This window comes from Euprymna scolopes, chromosome 3 (genome assembly GCF_053919585.1).
Source record: "Euprymna scolopes isolate OS-2025 chromosome 3, ASM5391958v1, whole genome shotgun sequence".
Lineage (NCBI taxonomy): Eukaryota > Metazoa > Mollusca > Cephalopoda > Sepiida > Sepiolidae > Euprymna > Euprymna scolopes.
The window spans coordinates 54602846-54622260 of record NC_136484.1 but is presented as its reverse complement, the minus strand read 5'-3'; the positions used below and the strand labels follow the sequence as shown (position 1 = coordinate 54622260).

The window sequence follows — 19415 nt, the reverse complement described above, 5'->3', positions numbered from 1 at the left end:
GAATTCGGAGCTACGGTGCAAGAACGCTAAAAGTATGTGAATAGCAACAACATTACAAGGAAAAGATATTACACACACACAACAAAATGGATAAAATTAATACAAAAAATTTGGATAAAATAAATCACAAACACTTACCATAAGTTTTTTAAAGTAAAATAAATTTATTTTGTTGAATATTTTTTTTGGTTCATTTTGTTTTCCGATAGCTTTTTTTTGGGGGGGGGGGGTAAGCAGCAGTAATAAACACTTCAATGTTTTTTTTGTTTGTAGGGGGGGGGCAACAATTACAGTTTATCTTTAGTTCCGACTGGAAGATTTTCTACTGACTGTAGAGGCAAAGTAGGGAGCAAAGGGTTTTCAGAGGATGTGGAAAGAAGCTCCTTCCCAACCGGGTAGCCTTCCGCGATTTGATTTATTATGGAGACAAAAGGGTTGTGTCCAAATTTTTGTCTCCACATAAATTCGCATAAATATGTTTCCAACAACTCCCGGTTTTTTTTTTTTTTTTTTTTTTTTATCGCTAAATTAAATAGCTGAAATGAAAGGCTGTGTATTTTTACTTTGAACAATAAAATAACTGAAATGAAACGCTATGTGTGTAATTTCAATGAAAATTATTCGTCTGCTGCGCGTTCGTTTGAAGCGCCCTGATTGGCTGATAGAGTATCGTACCGCTCGCCATGTTCCGGCGTTTTCCGACGGATGTCGATCAACGCTCGGCTAAGATCGTGAAATCGGTGAGTAAAATACTGCAGGACGCAGGAGTACCTTTTTTTTTTTTTTTTAATCTATTAATGGAAATAAAATACTGATGAAGAATGTGGACCATGCTTTTTCATTTTTTAAATAGGATTTTCAAATTAAATTAAATTTTGACAGTATCTTTTATTTATTAAATTGTTAGGTAAAAACACAGAATAGTTTCTTTTTGAGCCCTTCCCATCCCCATGCTAAAAAAGAGTTCCGAAATAACTTCCAGGAGGGTCTGCATTCTGCATAAGTACCAAAATAAAAATGGTTGCCTTCTTTACAGAGAAATTGAAATGCATTCTGGTGGATTAAATTTTGTAATTAAATTATTTTTTAATAGCATTTTTTACAAATGTACTATTATTAAGACTGAGGAGAGAAAAATAATTCAGCGGATTATTATCGAATGAATTTATCAGAAAGAAAAAAATGAAAAAATAATCAATACTTAAATATTTGTAGTATGGGATGCTCAGTTTCTAATGGCAACATTCTATCAAGTCGATCGATCACCCATTTTAGAACCATTCGACGTTTTTTAGGCCCTACAAATATTAACTTTTTGTCTTTTTTTTGATAATCTGGTAGACTAGTGTCGATTCCATAATAATGCGCTGAAAAATGTTAAAAAAAAAAAAAAAAAAATGAAAATAAAAAATATAGCAGGGGAAGGGCAAGCTCCTTCAGGTCCGCCAAATAAATAAATATGCAGACAGACCCCCATCTGCATATCTGGTCACTCAGAGTGAATAAACGCGCAGAAAATGCTAACAGTTGTTGTTGTTGCAGCAATTGTTTAACTCCAATATTAGAGAGCGGCGTAATGGCTTCCCAATCTACTATCATTCAGTTTGTCACTCGCATAGACAAGGTAACGTCTAATCACATTTTGTATTTGTTTTACCCATTCTGCCATTTTAATCTTTCAGTGTTTACAGATTTATCCACATTGAGGTTAAAGGACTACGAACGGCTCATTTAATTTAAAGATTTCCAGTCAGTGTCTCGCGCATTTTTAAAAAATATGTGTACAATCATAAAGGCAAACGTAGTAATTATTTAAAAAAAAAAAAAAATTGAGGGATCTGTTTTTAATAGACTTTATGATGGAATTTGATCCCTCATTTTATGACCAGTGCACACAAATGACGTGCAGGTTGTTTACGTTTTTTTCTTAAGACGCGTTTGTCCCATTTTTTTTTTTTTTTATACGGTTTGAATTCTTACGAATTTCAAATGTTTTGATTTTTGAAATAATAAATTGGTGTCAGTGTTATTTGAAATGTATGTATTTCAAAGAAATATTTAAAGTGTTATTTTTCGATACCGGTTTTTAAAAAAAAATCTCATTTTCGTGAAAAAAAAAACAAAAACAAAAAACAACCAACGTAGAATATTTTTTTTTTTTTATTACCGATCGTGCTGATAATAACCAAAAGCTACTGTAAAAGTTCGATTTAACTTAAATTCTGTACTTCTGCCGTTTAAAGCCCGTTTTTCCGTGAGTCTCGCCCAGCGGACGACGGAAACCGCCGGAATATACCGAGCGAACGGAAGTCAATAAAAACAAACAACCTACCGTAATTTCATAGCTTTTACTGTTTTTATTGGTGCTAGTGCACTTACTGATCCGCGTTATTTTTAAATTGTATTTCCAAGTTTAATTAATTTTTTTTTTTTTATTCAATTGTAAGGTTAAAATACAAAACACCCTCCCCTCCCCATGTTAAGAATGGCTTTTTAAATAATATTTCAGCACGGATCAATAAGTGAAAGTGCACTAGTACCTTTTTATTTTTGAAGGTAACTTTTTTTGGTACTCTTGCATAATTTGACCCGAATTCTCGTGAATTCCCGTCAAGCATGGATTGGGCGAGACCGGCAATTATCGGTGTCAGCCGAGCAGCGGTTGTAATAGACGCAGACTAATGAAAAAACAAAACAAATCGGAAAAAAAATACAAACGCAAAAAAAAAGAAAAAGAAAAAAACTTGAAAAATGAAAATGTTTATTTCATTTTAATATTTTTATTTATTTATTTATTTTTTAGTCGCTTTCTTCCAATTCGAATGTTGTCTGCTTCCATTTAGATAGCGCTTTTTCATTGGCTAATCAAACTCCCAAAAATTCAATTAAAAATAATTATAAATAAGTAATCAGAAAATAAAGCCTCCCCCTTAATATCTCCTTAAAAATTACTAAAACATAACAGAAAAAAAAATTAAATAAATCAAATAAAAGTTAGCGTTTCCACATGATTGCCGGTTTCGTCTGATCCATGCTTGGCGGGAATTCACGAGAATTCGAGTCAAATTATGCAAGGGTACTCCCCCTCCCCCCCCCCTTTTTTTTTTTTTTTTTTTTTTTTTTTTTTTTTTTTTTTTTTTTTGGTTGTACGACCTAGCCCAGCATAATATAAATACTCCCAACCGCCGCCATGTTAAGAACGGCTTTTGAGGTTGGTTGAGTGTTTATTACGAAAGCCGTTATTAACAGGGGGGGGGGAAGTTATACTATGCTGGATTGCTGGGGTTGCCTTTTTAAAAAAATTTTTTTTTTTTTTTTTTTTCATGAGGTCTTTCGGTAACGAGAACTTACTTTTTTTTCTTTTAATTGCCACCATAAAAGCCAATTTTAATAAACACCTAACCTCTGACCTTCGTCAGTTGCATCTAAACCACACCAACGACCGTGACCGGAAACTTCATTGAACTAGCACAGTTCAAGCTCAAGCGTTGAACCGTCCCGATTTGCATTTTGAGGATGCTGGCATAGGTGTATCAGAATTTTTGTAGGAATTTTTGACACCCCCAACACGAAACTGCGAATAAAATATTTAAAAAAATCGTAATTTCTCTTTTAAAAGTGGGTTGTTTATTTTCTTTATGGATTATACTTTCAAAATAAACTATTAAAGTTGTTTTAAAAGTAATAGAAATATTTTTTTTTTTTTCATTAAAAACAAAAGTGTAAATGTTTACTTTAACTACAACAGAACACCGACCGATAAAATTCATTTTTAATAGGTTTTTGGGGTCGCTGACAAGGAATCTGATATTCAAACCCGTCGCAAATTTACCGTTTCTATGGTATTAACCCCCTGAACCCTCGCACTATTTTGTGCCAACTCACCGCCATCGTTTATGCTATTCTTACATGATGCGTTCGCGCATGGACGCGCGTAGTAAGGTGACTTGTCACATCGCGGAAGAATTTTTTAGCAGACATTTGAAAGAACAAGTTTTCAGAAACCAAAAAATGTGGTAATTTTTCTGTGTTGCGCGTTGTGGTTTCTGAAAGTTTTTACGAGCGATTTACAAAAGCATTTTTATTTTTATTTTTATTTTTTTTTTTTTTTTTTTTTTTTTTTTTTTTAGGGGTGGTTAGTAAATGTACAACATTAGCAAATCTCTCGACGGAGGCAACCTTTCTAGGGCAATTGCTCTTGACATATCTAAGGCCTTTGATAGGGTATGGCATAAAGGTTTACTTCATAAGATCTCTAGCTATGGTATAGCTGGAAATGTCTTCTCAATTATTAAATCATTTCTTTCTGATAGGTTCATAAGAGTAGTAGTTGAGGGGCAAAAATCAGAAGCCCACATTATTAATGCCGGTGTCCATCCTGGGCCCAACTCTTTTCCTGATCTACATTAATGATCTTCCAAATCACATCCTTACATCATTTGTAGACATTTATGCTGACGACACTACCATTTACGGTAGCACATCTAAGACAGTAAACGACCAAGTTCTCTCCAATTCTCTCTCCTCTGATCTTGAGCATGTAGTACAATGGGGAAAGGAGTGGCTGGTTACTTTTAATGCATCTAAAACCAAGCTTCTCTCTTTACATCATCATTCTGATCCACATCTGGCATCAATTGAAATGAATGGCTCTCGTCTTCAGGAGGCCTCAAGTTTTGACAAGCTTCTGGGCTTGACCATTACTCCTGATCTTAAATGGAACACGTACATCAAATCTGTTGCCAAGGCCGCTGGAAAAATGGTGGGATCTTTCTATCGATCCAGTAGATATCTCGCTGCTGATGCAATTCTCTATCTATATAAGAGCCAGGTACGTCCAAGGATGGAATACTGTTGCCACATCTGGGCAGGAGCTGCTAGAAAGGACTTGTCCTGCCTTGATAGAGTTCAAAATAGACTTCGTAGCCTCGTAGGAGATGTCCTTTTCTCTTCCTTGCAACCTCTATCTCACAGAAGAGATGTTGCGAGTTTGTCTCTGATGTATCGTTATTTTCATGGAAAGTGTTCGACTGAGCTTCAATCTATGGTCCCCCCTCGCAAAACTTTCACAAGAAACACTCGTCTAGCTGTAAACACTATCAATAATTCCCCCCACTCTTTATCTGTGCCTAAACCTAAACGTAGATTCCATGAACAAAGCTTTATTAGAACTGCACGCCTGTGGAATTGTCTTCCGTTTTCCTGCTTTCCGGCTGACTACAATATGGTTGTGTTCAAGTCTAAGGTAAATAAGTTCTTGATGAGCCGTTCCATATAAGTTATCAAATTTACCAAATTTTCATTACTAATGATTATTATATTGTCCAATTTCTACTGTACACTCTTTAACCCTTATCCTTGAGTGGCCTCTTGGCCTTGATAATGAGTTGATACCTATGAAAAAAAAAAGAAAAAGTCCAATGTGAACAAGTTCTAATTGAATCGTCCCTCTAAGTAATCCAAGTTTCAAAATTCCCACTGTTTACTATGCTAAAATCACAATGACTAATGTATACCTATTAACCCTTATCCTCGAGTGGCCTCTGGGCCTTGATAAGTGGTGACACCCTTGTAAAGTGCTTCTGCATTTTAATTTGCCGTTTTTCCCATAAGTAACGCGTCGCGCGACCCCCCCCCCCCCCCCCAATGTAAATAGAATTTTTGTGAAAAATTAAACAGTTCTTCTGCTCGGTGTATGTCGGCGCGTTACTTACGGTAAATTGGTGTGGAGGAGGGGTGTTACTTTCGGAAAAACGGTAAATTAAACTGCAGAAGCACCTTTTGTACAAGTTCTATAATTGAATAAACCCGCTTCCCTCCAAAGAAAAGAAAAAGAAAAATGCTTTCGTAAACCGCTCGTGAAAACTTATATTTTTAGATCAATTAAAACGCATAAAAAAACCTACGTTACAGAGAAAAATGAACATTTCTTTTTTTTTTCTTTTTTTTTTTTTTTTTTCTGAAAACTTGTTATTTCAATTTAAAAATTCTTCCGTGATGTGACAAATCACCTTACTACGCGCGTCCATGCGCGAACGCATCATGTAAGAATAGCATAAATGATGGCGGTGAGTTGGCACAAAATAGTGCGAGGGTTCAGGGGTTAATACCATGGAAACGGTAAATTTGCGACAGGTTTGAATATCAGATTCCTTGTCAGCGACCCCAAAAACCTATTAAAAACGAATTTTATTGGTCGGTGTTCTGTTGTAGTTAAAGTAAACATTTACCAAAAACAATAATGAAATCAACTGAATTTTACGAGCTCAGTATTTTTCAATTGTTAAACTTTAAAAATCTATCAATTCTTCTATTGGTTCAATTTTTACGATATTTTCAGCGTCAATGTGAAATTTTATGCTCTTTCCAATAAACCGAATATAATATTTTAGACAAACGTTTTTTAAATTCACGCCCCCTCCCATTTTCAAGTGTCTATTAAAAGTAAATAATTAATTTACTCACAAAGTTTTATATATCACAAATTGAAGCTAAAAGATCAATAAATAATATATTCAAATTTAAAGCAAAAGTAGTGTTTTTTAGAAATTTACCTGTAAAGTCCGAAGTTTAAAACCTTTTTAGAAAACTTTTTTTTTTTTTTTTTTTTAATGAAACCTTGGTCCTTGAAATTGAAAAAAAAAATTAGGGCTTGAATTACATTTTTCGATGAGTTATTAGCTTGGAAAGACGGGGTGGAATTATTCAATATTTTTCACAAAGTTTCTGACACACCTAGTGCTGACATAGGTGTGTCAGAATTTTGGGAATTTTTGACACCCTTAACACAAAACTGCGAATAAAATATACAAAACTCGTAATTTTTCTTTTTAAAGTGGTTTGTTTAATTTCTTTATGGAATATACTTCCAAAGTAAACTAAAGTTTTTTTTGAAAAATAATAGAAATATTTAAAAAAAAGAAAAAAAGTGTTTACAAATGCCTGTGCGCGCTCATAGAGCCTTTTTTTTTTTTTTTTTTTTTTTTTTACGTAATGAATTGAATTTTACGAGTTAAATTTTTTTTCAATTTAAAAATCTATCAATTTTTCTATTGGTTTAATTTAAGATATTTTCAGGTTTAATGTGAAATTTTATGTTCTTTCCAATACAGCGAATATAATATTCTAGACAAACTTTTTTAAATTCACCCCCCCCCCCATTTTGAAATGTCTATTAAAATGAAAATAATTTTCTCACCTCAGATTTATATATCACAAATGGAAGATAAAAGATCAATAAATAATCTAATTTAAAACAAATTGTGCAAATTTACCTGTAAAGTCAAAAGTTTGAAACCTTTCTTTTCTTTTTTTTTTTTTTTTTTTAGTGGAACCTCATATTTTGAAAATATTGTCTAGTAAAAAATATTAAGCACTTACTATAATTTTTATATTTTATTCAATGTTTTTAGATATTTAAAAAAAAAAAAAACTCATTCCATAAAGAAATAACATATTTTAAATCAAAAACTCATGTATTTCTTTAAGAGAATAAAAAAAAAAAAAATTTGTTGGTGTTTGTTTATAAAAATAAAGTGAATGTGATCATTTTTCAAGTACGGTGACTCATAATGACTAACTTTTGTTGACAGCAAACACATGTCAGAAATAGAAAGGGGAGATTAATTATGCCACCGTAGTTCTCAACTGGAGGAAAGGGAGACAAACCTGCTCTTTGACGATCCGATGTGACAATTTAAAATTGCAGTATTTTTGAATCCGTGCTTAAAAATTATTTTATTTAAAAAGTACATGGAATATAAAATGTAAATATGGATAAATTCTTAACAATGAAGAATGGAAGTACCCATTGATTAGTATTTTTATAGGTAAGTGATTTTTTTTTTTTTTTTTTTTTTTTTTTTTTTTTTTTGGAATTTATATATATTTATTATAGTCGAAGTAAGTTAAAATTCGTTTTTTTTTTTAAATCTTTTTTAAAGAAAACCGATCTAAAAAAAATAACAAATATTGCATATTTTGCTATTAAACCTGTTATTTTAAAATTTGGTCTTTGCTCCTTTTATTGAAAAAAAAAAATTAGTGTTTAAATTACCTTTTTCAAGTAGTTATAAGCTTCGAAAGATAGTAAGTCTAATTATTCAAGTTTTTATCATGCATTTTTAATGGCGACTTCTGACATTGCTAATGCTGGTAATGGTCCTGTTGTCATAACTTTGATCGGTAGAGAGAATTAGTTGTACAGTGTGCATCTCTGATTTCGCTCGTTGAACATTGTGTCGCTTTCAGACATGATAGAAAGCTCCTATCGCTCTTGGGATTTCTACACAAAACAAAAAAGACCGGTTTTCATCAAATAAAAATCAAATCACGTTGTCTTTTCTAGGATCGACAATTTTATTGTTCCATTCTGTACTAATGAGCAATAACGGTGCTTATGCACTTTTGTTATTGTGCTATTTTTAAATAGTATTTTCCCTGCTAGTGCACTTATTGATCCATCCATGCTATTTTTAAATAGTATTTTCAAGTTTAATTAGTTTTGTTTTCATTAAATTGTAAAGTTAAAATACAGAATAGGTGCAAACACTCCTCTCATGTTAAGAATGGCTTTCTAAATAACATTATTTCAGTACGAATCAATAAGTGCACTAGTACCATATTTTCAAGTTAAAAAATATTGTAAAACTTAAATTTATTAAATTAAATGGAGAATTGTAAGAAATTCCTCCCCCTCCCATGTTAAGAATGGCTTTCTAAATATTTCAGCATGGTAACAAAAGTGTATAAGTAATGCAATAATTCTACACCTGGAAATTTACTAAAAACTAGCAATGCCGTGTATGTTTTTAAATGTCCTATAGAAGAATGTCTCCAAAAACAATTTGTGCATCGGCATGACTAGAACCAGTATATCTTGCTGGCTATACCTAGTCCTAGTGACATATGGCCGAGTGGTCCTAGACGTTGTATCAAAGTTTGCAGTTACCCAAAGGTGCTGAGTTCAATCCTGAACGAAGGCAGTGAAAAAGTAACATTGAAAACAGAGAATCAGCAACTATGTCCCAAAGCCTAGCTGGAGTCCAAACACGGTATCCCCGTAATAATAATAAAGGGTTGGGTTCGAGACTCCTAACAAACGGTTCACCTGACGAAGGCCGGAGGGCAAAACGGACGAAACGTTGTGACAATAACAACCAAGATGAGGAAGTCAGTCCGACAATCTCAATCAATCTTGTAGCATAATGCCCACTAAAAATGAATTTAGAAACATTAAAAAGCCCATCATTTAAGCTGTCCCACATTGTAACCTGCACCTCCCAATCATTGAAGCCCTACTCATTCGCATGAACAAATCGACCATCAATCCGGCTCAATATTAAAAGGAAGGCACGCTTGAGTGCTTTTAATGATTTTGAACGATTTTAATCGACTTTTCAATAAATTTGCCAAACAAAATTTTTAATTCATCATTCGCCTGAAGACAACTCTTGGAAGTCGAAAACATTCGTAACTATGGCAAATTTCTTTTTACACTAACATAACCTTCTAATATTGACCCTGCCAAATGGAAAAACAGATCACAAGAAACGGAGAATTATTCCTGCTATTCAACGAAATCTGTATAAGTTTGAAAAGATGCACCTGGAGGTCAGAGGTTAAATGATCGAAATGCTGTGGATATAACAACCAAGTTGCAAATAATATTTTGAATATATCATTCGCAATATATAATAATGCTATTTAAATCTAGTTTATATTTTGAATTCATTAACTCCCGTGGCTGCTTACTATTTTTCAAGATTAATGTCATTGACGACTGTAAAATCCGATAATGCAACCAAAAGACTACCACACAAAATTAAGTTCAGGTTTCTAGAAATTAAAATAAATAAAATATTGCGATTTATTTATTTTTTTTTTACTACTTATGTAAACTGTTTTCTTTATTTGGAATTGTTTTAGAGCCAATATTATCATCTTGGCTAGCTAGGAGGTCAGAAGAAGTTAAATTGGGAGTTGATATGCCGTAAAACAAAAAGAACCAACCAACCAACCAAGATGAAGACGAAGTTTATTTTTTAAGTTGAAAACCCCCGAAAGAGAATGTAGTTTTCAAATCTTAAACTGCTTTGACTATTTCCAAGACCGACTCTGGATTCTCCATCAATACTCAGAACTAACTTCAAAAGTACAAAAAATCTTTTGAGTGTCCATTAACATTCTTTATACTAGTATTAATGGATGTTTATACAATTAACAAAAAACCCAGAAAACTATGACTATTTAAATTTCATTTCTATTTGGTACTACTGTATAAACATCTATTTTTATTTACAACAGGAAGCATGAATAAATATAATGGAACTGTAACATCTTTATAAAAATTTATCCCTCTCTCCTATTGAACCCCCCCTCCTTTTCCATCTGACAGCATCTCTCTCTCATTTATTTATATATATATATATATGAGAGAAAATAGTAGCGTTCGTGTGTCTGTGTACAACTCTCCTACAGCCAACCTAGCATGATGATAGTCCCTCTCCTACCTAGAGATAGTGCACACCATTTTTCAAGGTCATAGTATCTATATATATATATATATATATATATATATATATATATACGCACACACTCTACTGCAGCCGATCATGATGATGGTCTCTGACCTAGGGATGGTGCATATTATTTTTCAAGGTTAAGATCAGGACTTTGCTGTACACTGGAGTACTTATAAAGCGGGTATGCGTGCATACAGCAGTCCCGTGCAAAACGTGGGTGTCTTTGCTAGTGTTCAATATGGAAAAATGTCATAAACAGCTGACTGTTTGACATGGTTTTAGTGTTTATTGAAACCAGTAAGAATGAAAAAAAATAAATTAACCCATTCCTTTGATCTCTAATTTGACCCTTTATAACCTCAAGGGAATGTATATTACAACTGGTAATTTTAGCTTGGTAGACCAACACAAAAATTACCTCAAAAACCTTGTGCTCTAGGGTTTTTCGGGTGTACTGAAAACAAATATTGCATTTAAAATTGGTGCCAGCAAGTAGTTTTCAAGATACTGAAAAGAAAATTTTCTGCATGTAATTTAATGTGGTGTCCATATTTGTAAGTTTTTACTTGGTTTCCACCTTGACATTTTCCCTTTTAAAATTACTACTTTTACATCGCACTTAAAATTTCCGCAAATAAGTAACTTTCCAGATATTAAGCAATGTACTTTATAAGTGGTGGCCATTGTTGTATGCACAAGCACAGTTATTTATTTTTATTTAAAAAATAAACTCTTCATTATCTTAAATTCATTACATTGTTTGTTTTGAACAAATATTACCACTGCGTTACATTACTACATGAAACATGCAGAAAAGTATCTCTTCAGTATTGTGAAAACTATTTGCTGGCCCCAATTTTAAATGCGATATTCATTTTCAGCACATCCGAAACCCCCCGAGAAAACAAGCTTTTTAAGGGGGGGCTCATACTGAATCCAATGATAGAAGTGTAACTTTTGTAGTTTCTGATTTTTTCCAGACGGTGGGAGGTATTCTCTTCTCTTCCCTACAGCCCCTTCTTACATAGTAGAGGTTGCTAGTCTTTCTCTACTGTTTATTTTGTGCTGAGCACTCAACTGAGCTCCGATCTATGGTTACTCCTGTAAAACACTCAAAACAAAAATTCTTCTAGCTACAACTACTGTAAATAATTTTTTCCTCTATATCTTAGGTAATGACATTATATAGGTAATGACATATCATGTCTTATTACTCGTGTTTTAAACTTTTTTTGTTAAATACGTCTGGGGGCTAGTTTAGAATAATACCAATCTAAAAACATAAGCTGACCTCACAAGTTGCATTATTGAAATGTAATTATAAGTTTAATCTCGAAGGTTCTATCGCGAGGTACCAAAAGCAAAAATAAAAAAAATAAATAAAATAATGGGGGAAAAAAAAATAAAATAACTTCCACGGATTAATATGGGAGGGGAGACTAATCTTCAAATTCTATTCTAAACTGGGAATGGGCAAAGGACTTATAAAGTAGATATAAATAAGTCCCTCTTACCTTTTTTTTTTTTTTTTTTTTTTTTATTAATGGAGAGTAGATAATGCAGTGGATGTGTTATCGGCAGCTCCAGTAACTCTCGCTTCTCCTTTTTTGTCCCTCAGTCCTCATTTCTAATGAGTGATGTTTCTGACAAAGTGTGAAGAAAAAGCTGCTTCCCAGGTTGGTAGTACTTCATGAACAGTAGTCTGAGATGTCGGAAATTTTCTGTCTCTGTCTATCCTTGCAGCCATGTCACTAGTAAGGGTGCTGGAGGTAAACATTTTCATCTGGGTTGACGTTAACCGCCTGATAGTCAGGGACCCGAACCTTGGAATAACCACTAAGGAGGCTGTCCTATCAGCAGGTGCAAAGTACTGGGGCTGCTGTATTGCCATTTGGTGAATGGATTCTGGACCATGCAGTAGTCTCTGGTGGGGCCTCTCGATGCCATACTAGTAGGTAATTGTTACGGCTTTACCTTATGTGCTACAAAAAAAAAAAAATTTTCCTGTCTTTCCTCTTACTTTCCCTCTCTGTTCTGCTCTAACCAAGTATGCTGACCTGTTCCATAAACCCCAAAATCCTCAACATGAAATATCTCAAAAAAGAAAACACGAATAAACCTAGAACTCCATCCTCCTACGTAGACCCCTACTACCATATCTCCTTCTCCAACATCAGGGGTCTACGTTCTAACCTTCCAGAGGTTGAAACCCAATTACAGGAGACAAAACCTGACATATTCTTTCTAAGCGAAACTGGAATAGGGCCGACCACCTCCCTAGATGAGTTCATAATTAAAGGATACTCTAACCTAACATCTAAATCTGACCCCCAAGATCGCCACGGGCATGGAATATGTGCCTACATTAAAAATGGCTTCCCATGTGGCAGGGATATCTCCAGAGAAGACCCTAATCTACCTTATATGTGCTTCCAGGTTGCACTTGCTTAGACCACCGCATTTATATTTGCCCTCTATCGCCCTCACAACAGTAGAGTTACTGTCTTTAAGAGTATATCAGAAAAAATTGACCACATCCGGTCTGCTCATCCCTCGGCTAACATTCACATTTGCGGTGACTTCAATGTCCATAATGTGGAATGGCTGACCCACTCAAATAAGACTGATAAGGGGAGGTTCTGTCATGATTTTGCCATTGCCTGACCTCAACCAGATTGTCCGCGAGCCCACCCATGTGCCTGATAGTACCGGTCAGTTCGCAAGCCTCCTAGACCTTTTTCTATCCACTTCCCCTGAGCTATGCTCATGTTCCGTTCTATCTCCTCTGGGATCCTCCGACCACTGCGTCGTTTTAGTTAAGATAAAAATGAAATATAATAAATCTACAGACGTACCTCTCCACCGTACTGTATACCGATACTATCGATAATATGGCGAACTGGGATAGCTTCCGTAGATTCATATCTGATCTCCCTCTCCATTCCATGTTTAAAAAGGATGTGTCCTCTATAGTATCAGACCTGACCGAATGGTTGCTTGTAGGCATAAACCAATTCATACCATCCAAAAAATTCCAACAAAAACCTAACAGCCAGCCATGGTTCTCCCTCGAATGTGCTGCTGCTATCGCACACAGAAATCACTTTTTCCATAGCTACCAACGTAATAGATGCACTGAAACTAAAGCTGCTTTCAGAACCTCCAGCAACCACTGTAAAAGAGTAATAAAAAATGCAAGAGAACTATATGCGCAATCCGTTAAGTCCAAAGTAGCTGAGCAGCGGCTTGGTTCCCACCAGTTCTGGCAGATAGCAAATAGGATCTTGAACAGAAACGTGCGTTCTATCCCAACCATTGTCAATGGACCAGAGGTTATCTCGACAGCATCCGACAAGGCCAAACTATTTGCCAAAAACTTTGCGGCAAATTCTACCCTGTGTGACGAAGGCCATCAACTCCCCATATTCCCTCCTATAACAGACAACACGCTATGCAACATACAAATATCTGTGCATGAGGTTGCCAAGTTAATCAAGAACCTTGACTCAGTAAAGCAACTGGTCCTGACGGTATTCCAATCATAGTGTTAAAAAAATTACAACCAGAACTTGCCCCCATGCTTTCCAAACTGTTTAAGCGTTGCCTTAAGAAGTGCTTCCCAACACCCTGGAAAACCTCATCAGTATGCCCTGTATTTAAGAATTCAGGTGATAAGTCATCCCCCTCTCAGTACAGACCAATAAGTCTCCTGTGTGTCATGAGTAAGTTGCTGGAATCCACAATAAATAGAGAAGTAGTCAACCACCTCAGCAGAAATAACCTTCTTAGCGACACGCAATATGGTTTCCGCTCTGCTAGATCTACAGCAGATGTGCTAATGGTTATATCTCATAGGATTAGTGAATCTCTTGACAAAGGCTTCATTTCTAGGGCAATTGCTCTCGACATATCAAAGGCCTTCGATAAGGTTTGGCATGAAGGCCCACTACACAAGATTTCCAGCTACGGTATAACTGGAAATGTTTTCTCTATCATCAAGTCATTTCTCTCAGATAGGCTCATAAGAGTAGTTGTTGATGGGGAGAAATCAGAGGCCCACAGTATTAGTGCTGGAGTCCCTGAGGCCCAACTCTCTTTCTGATCTACATCAATGATTTCCCAAAACACATACTAAAATTTTTCGCTGACATCTATGCTGATGACACGACCATCTATGGCAACACATCAAAGGCCGTAAATGATGTTCTCTCTGATTCTCTCTCCTCTGATCTTGAGCATGTGGTACAGTGGGGAAAGAAGTGGCTGGTTATCTTTAATGCATCTAAGACCAAGCTCCTATCTCTACATCATAAACGCTCTGATCCCCATCTGGCATCAATTGAAATGGATGGCTCGCGTCTAAGGGAGGCCTCAGGCTTTGATAAGCTCCTGGGTTTGACCTTTACACCTGATCTGAAATGGAACACATACATCAAGTCTGTGGCCAAGGTCGCTGGGAAAATGGTGGGATCCTTCTACCGCTGCAGAAGATATCTCACTAATGATGCAATTCTCTATCTATATAAGAGCCAAGTACATCCAAAGATGGAGTACTGCTGCCACATCTGGGCGGGGGTTGCTAAAAACAGCCTATCCTGCCTTGACAGAGTACAAAATAGACACCATGGCTTGGTGTGGGATGCCCTTTTCTCTACCCTGCAACCTCTTTCCCACAGAAGAGACGTAGCAAGCCTGTCATTGTTCCATCGTTATTTCCATGGTAGGTGCTCGTCTGAGCTCCAATCTATGGTCTCCTCTCACCAATTTTTATGAAAAACACCCGTCTAGCTGAATCCACTATCCAAAATTTTTCACACTCTTTATCTGTACCTAAATCAAAATGTAAATTCCATGAACAAAGCTTCTTTCTTAGAAGTCCACGCCTGTGGAGCTCTGTTCTGTCTGCCTGCTTCCCACCTGATTACAACCTGGATGTCTTCAAGTCCAACACAAACAAATTCCTGATGAACCGCCCCCCCCCTAAGTAATGACACCTTACCAATTCTCCAATACTATTGCTACACTATCCCTTTGATTACCGTACACACAATAACCCTTATCCCTGAGTGACCATTGGATCTTGATAAGTGGTGAACTCCATTTAAAAAACAAAAAAAATCTAAAACTAAACAGAAGTTCCATGAGCAATAGTCTGTAGAACACAATGCCATGAGGCTGCTTTCTGGCTAACTACAGCATGGTCGTTTTCGAGCTCAATATTAACAAATTTTTAAGCCGTCCGTTTAAATTCTGCTTGGTTTCAACCAGAGCAGGAGATAATCTACGACTTGCTGGCTTGAGTTGTAGTTCAGAGTTTGTTAACTCTGAATAGTAAATTAAATTATTACAACTTTACTCGTTTATTTCTCGTACTTTTGAGTGTGCACATATATTTTTCATCGATAAGTATATCCATAAATTTTCCTGTTTTTATTTTGAACTGTTCATATGTATAGTTATAAATAAGCACTAAAAACAGTGGGGTGCTTATTCAAATACGCACTTATGGTGGCATATAAATATAAAAAAAAAAAATAGAATGGTATGTACTCTGAACTTTTTGCATGTGTGCAGTGTGCACTGTGCCCCTCAACGTATCTACCCCGACAAAAAGTAACAAAATCAAACCCCTTCCTTCACTGAAGTCGCTAAATGCCAGAAAGCTTTCTACTGGGGTATGCCACTTTGTTGACACCCATAACAAAATTTACTTGTAAAATGAAATCCATTCATCATAATTTTCACTCTATATTGAAGAGGAAGGAGGAGGGTTTAAATTGCATATAAACATTCTTCATTTTAAACTGAATAAAACTAAATTTAGAACAAATAAATGTTATCAAAGGCAAGATAAGTTACTTTTCTACCCAACTGGATATGTTTTAGTGTTTATATTTAATGTAACATGTTTATTCAGCTCGAAAAAGTGTTTACCGATGTATTGGAAAATTCAAAATGGCAGCCGACTCTCTCTTTGAGGCGGTAATTTTCGGAAAATGAGTTATAAATAAAAAACAGACAAAATACTGTTAGAAACTCGCTCAATATATGTTACCGTGACATAGGCTGACATATATTCGGCGGCGTTTTAACAGTATTTTGACTTTTTTTTTATTTATAACTCCTTTTCCCAAACTTACCGTCTCCGATAGAGTCGGCCGCCATTTTAAATTTTCCAATACATCGGTAAACACTGTATGTTTTTCGAGTTGAATAAACATGTTGTTACATTAAATATAAACACTAAAAACATATCCAGTTGGCCAGTTGGGTAGAAAAGTAACTTATTTTGCCTTTTGATAACATTTATTTGTTCTATATTTGTTTTGTGACAACTTTTTCGTATCTGTGTAGAGTAAAACAAACCCTTTATTTTTTCATAACTAACTACTATTATTTTTGTATAACGTGTTTTAGTTTTCAAAATATGAAAACATTTGCGTATTTGGAGGGAGCTGTTAATTTTTATCTTTTTTTTTTTTTTTTTTAAATTTAACTTAAATTTGATTATCTCCCCTTAATGTTATCAAATTCTTTCATGTAACACTTACACTGTTCTTTTTTTGTTTGTATATTTAACGACACTTATTTCCTCTTCTAATACTTAATTGCATTGTAAACTAGTTAATTACTGCCTTAACCGAAGTAATCTGAGCTTTACATTAAAGAGCTACTATCAGAAAGTGAAAACACGTTTTCTTTTTAATTAAATCCTTGTTGATGCAATAGAATATTACCAATATCGTGGATGAAATGTATTTTTTTTTTTTTTTACACATCCAGTCACTTATATTTTAGTATAAGTGCTTTTATATAATTAAAAACAAAAACAAAACAATGGCAGTAAATGATGGGGGCTTGGCTGTATGCTTATGATCCTTGGAGTGAGATGTAAGTAGTTTCTTTAAACTATTCTTGTTTAAACGTGTGTTCTTGTACAAATGTTGTTCCATGTTTATAAAATTGATTATATTTATTATAGTGAGACGAAAAGAATTTACATTGGCTTTAGTAGTACGACTAGTCGTTTTGGTTTTCGTAGCCTAAACTCGGTCGACAACGACTTCGTAATCTGTGTTCTCGAGGTCACTACTACACTTATGGACATTCTCGAGGAAAACGGTAATTTGCTAATTTATTTATATTAAATTCCTTACTTTGTCCATCTTTAATACAATTTAAGTCGTTTACCTGCCACTTTGTTTTTAAATTTCAAACGACTCTAAGGAGTTTCCCGGGTTGTTCATTGTGTTTCCATTGTTAGTCCGTCAAAACAAACTAAAACTTGGTAATGGTTGTCTTCGTCTTGTTTTTATAGAAATACTAAAATGACTAAATTCGCTTGTGTGTGTACAGTCGAAAGATCGATTTAAAAAAAAAAAAAAGTCGTTTTAAGCAAAAAAAGTATTGCATACTTAATTGTCATGCCGAAAATAGTAATATCCCAAAATTACAAAAAAACAAGTAGATAGTTATTTCGGTATTATTATACAAACACCGTGACAGGGTTAGGGTTAGGGGTAGGGTTAATTCGCTGTCACGGTGTTTGTATAGTTTTACCGTTATTTCTAGTTAAAAGTAATTTTTACAGAAAATTGTAAAATCATATTTTTCTTAGACGTTATAAAGTAAACAGTAGGAGCTATACACAGGGGACATAACTCCGAAACGAATATTTTAGATTACTTTTGTCGTAATTGCAGTATTTGTCTATAGCGATACTTTTCACTAAAAACAGAAGAAACACAGTAGCAGCAGTTCTACTCGATGAATTTTCGTAATTTTTTGATATATTACTATTTTCGACATGAAAATTACGTACGTAATATTGTTTTTGCTTAAAACGATATTAAAATTGATTTGTCGACTATAGCTTTAACAAGTACCTTTTTTTTTTCATAGCAACAATTTAAAATTGTTTTTGTGCTTTACTCGGTTCCTAATTAATCCACCCTTCTAAACACATACGAGGGTAAAGTTAGACATAAGGTCAGTGTTTGTACCGCCTCCTCTCCTCAAAACGCGGACACGCAAAGAGAATTATCTGGGTTAGGACGAAAATAAATTGTCTCGAGTCTAGGAGGAACTATTCTCTGGGCTAAGACAACAGATGCTACATTGCTACACTTTGAAATATTTATTTGTTCAATATATATAAGTTGAACAAATTAGGCACAAGGCCAATCGAAAGTCTGGGTTTAATGAGTGCTGTTGGTCATCCTTGGTTTCAATTACTTAAAATTGTCTTACTCTTAACTAGAAACATCTCGGTAGTGTCAGTCAAACCTAAAGTTTTATTGAAACCTGCTACACTTTGATCATGGTTAATAGGCTGTTAAACTATTTTTTGTTTTGAGATATATATATACATTTTTTTCTTCGCATATTTGGAGTAATTGTATTAAATTATTAATAGTCTCCAATTGGATATAGTGTTACTATATTGAATGTTTGAAGAACGATTTTTAAGCTTAACCCCCCCCCCCCAAAAAAAAAACCCACTCTATTCAAGACTGGAGTGATTCTATAATATAAAACCTTTTGTTGCAGATCCCCCCTCCCCATTACCCCCAATATTGGCCTTGTAAATTTTGGTAACGAATTTGCAACAGCTGAAAAAACGGCCACAAAAAATGAGCTGGCTTCACACACACATTAGACAGTTTTTTTTTGTTTTTGTTTTTTACTTATATTGTTTTATTGTCTTTTCTATTTTTTTTTTTCTTTTTTTATCAATTATCGTCTTTCGGTTTCAACTCGTTGATACCGGAGTTTACCGAACCTGAGTAACTTTTCTTTATAATTTGTCATTCATCTATTATTAGCACCTAACCCCGCCGGTTCTTTTCTAGATTAGTGATTTCTATTTTCTCCCAAAAAATGTTGGTTGCC

The 19415-nt window shown here is 34.7% G+C and overlaps 1 protein-coding gene across 3 annotated transcripts in view; it reads left to right on the top strand.

The window, feature by feature from the left end:
- Positions 1-1485: 1485 nt before the first annotated feature.
- Positions 1486-19415, top strand: part of LOC145255539 (membralin-like) — a 134079-nt gene continuing 116149 nt past the window's right edge. Inside the window, exon 1 of one of the 3 annotated variants that reach the window (XM_080113998.1) lies at positions 1486-1624. The gene's annotated coding sequence lies outside the window, so the exon portion shown is untranslated. Of the gene's footprint in view, positions 1625-17045; positions 17415-17506; positions 17646-19415 lie in introns of those variants that run through there. The other 2 variants (XM_080114002.1, XM_080114006.1) reach the window with 2 other exon arrangements.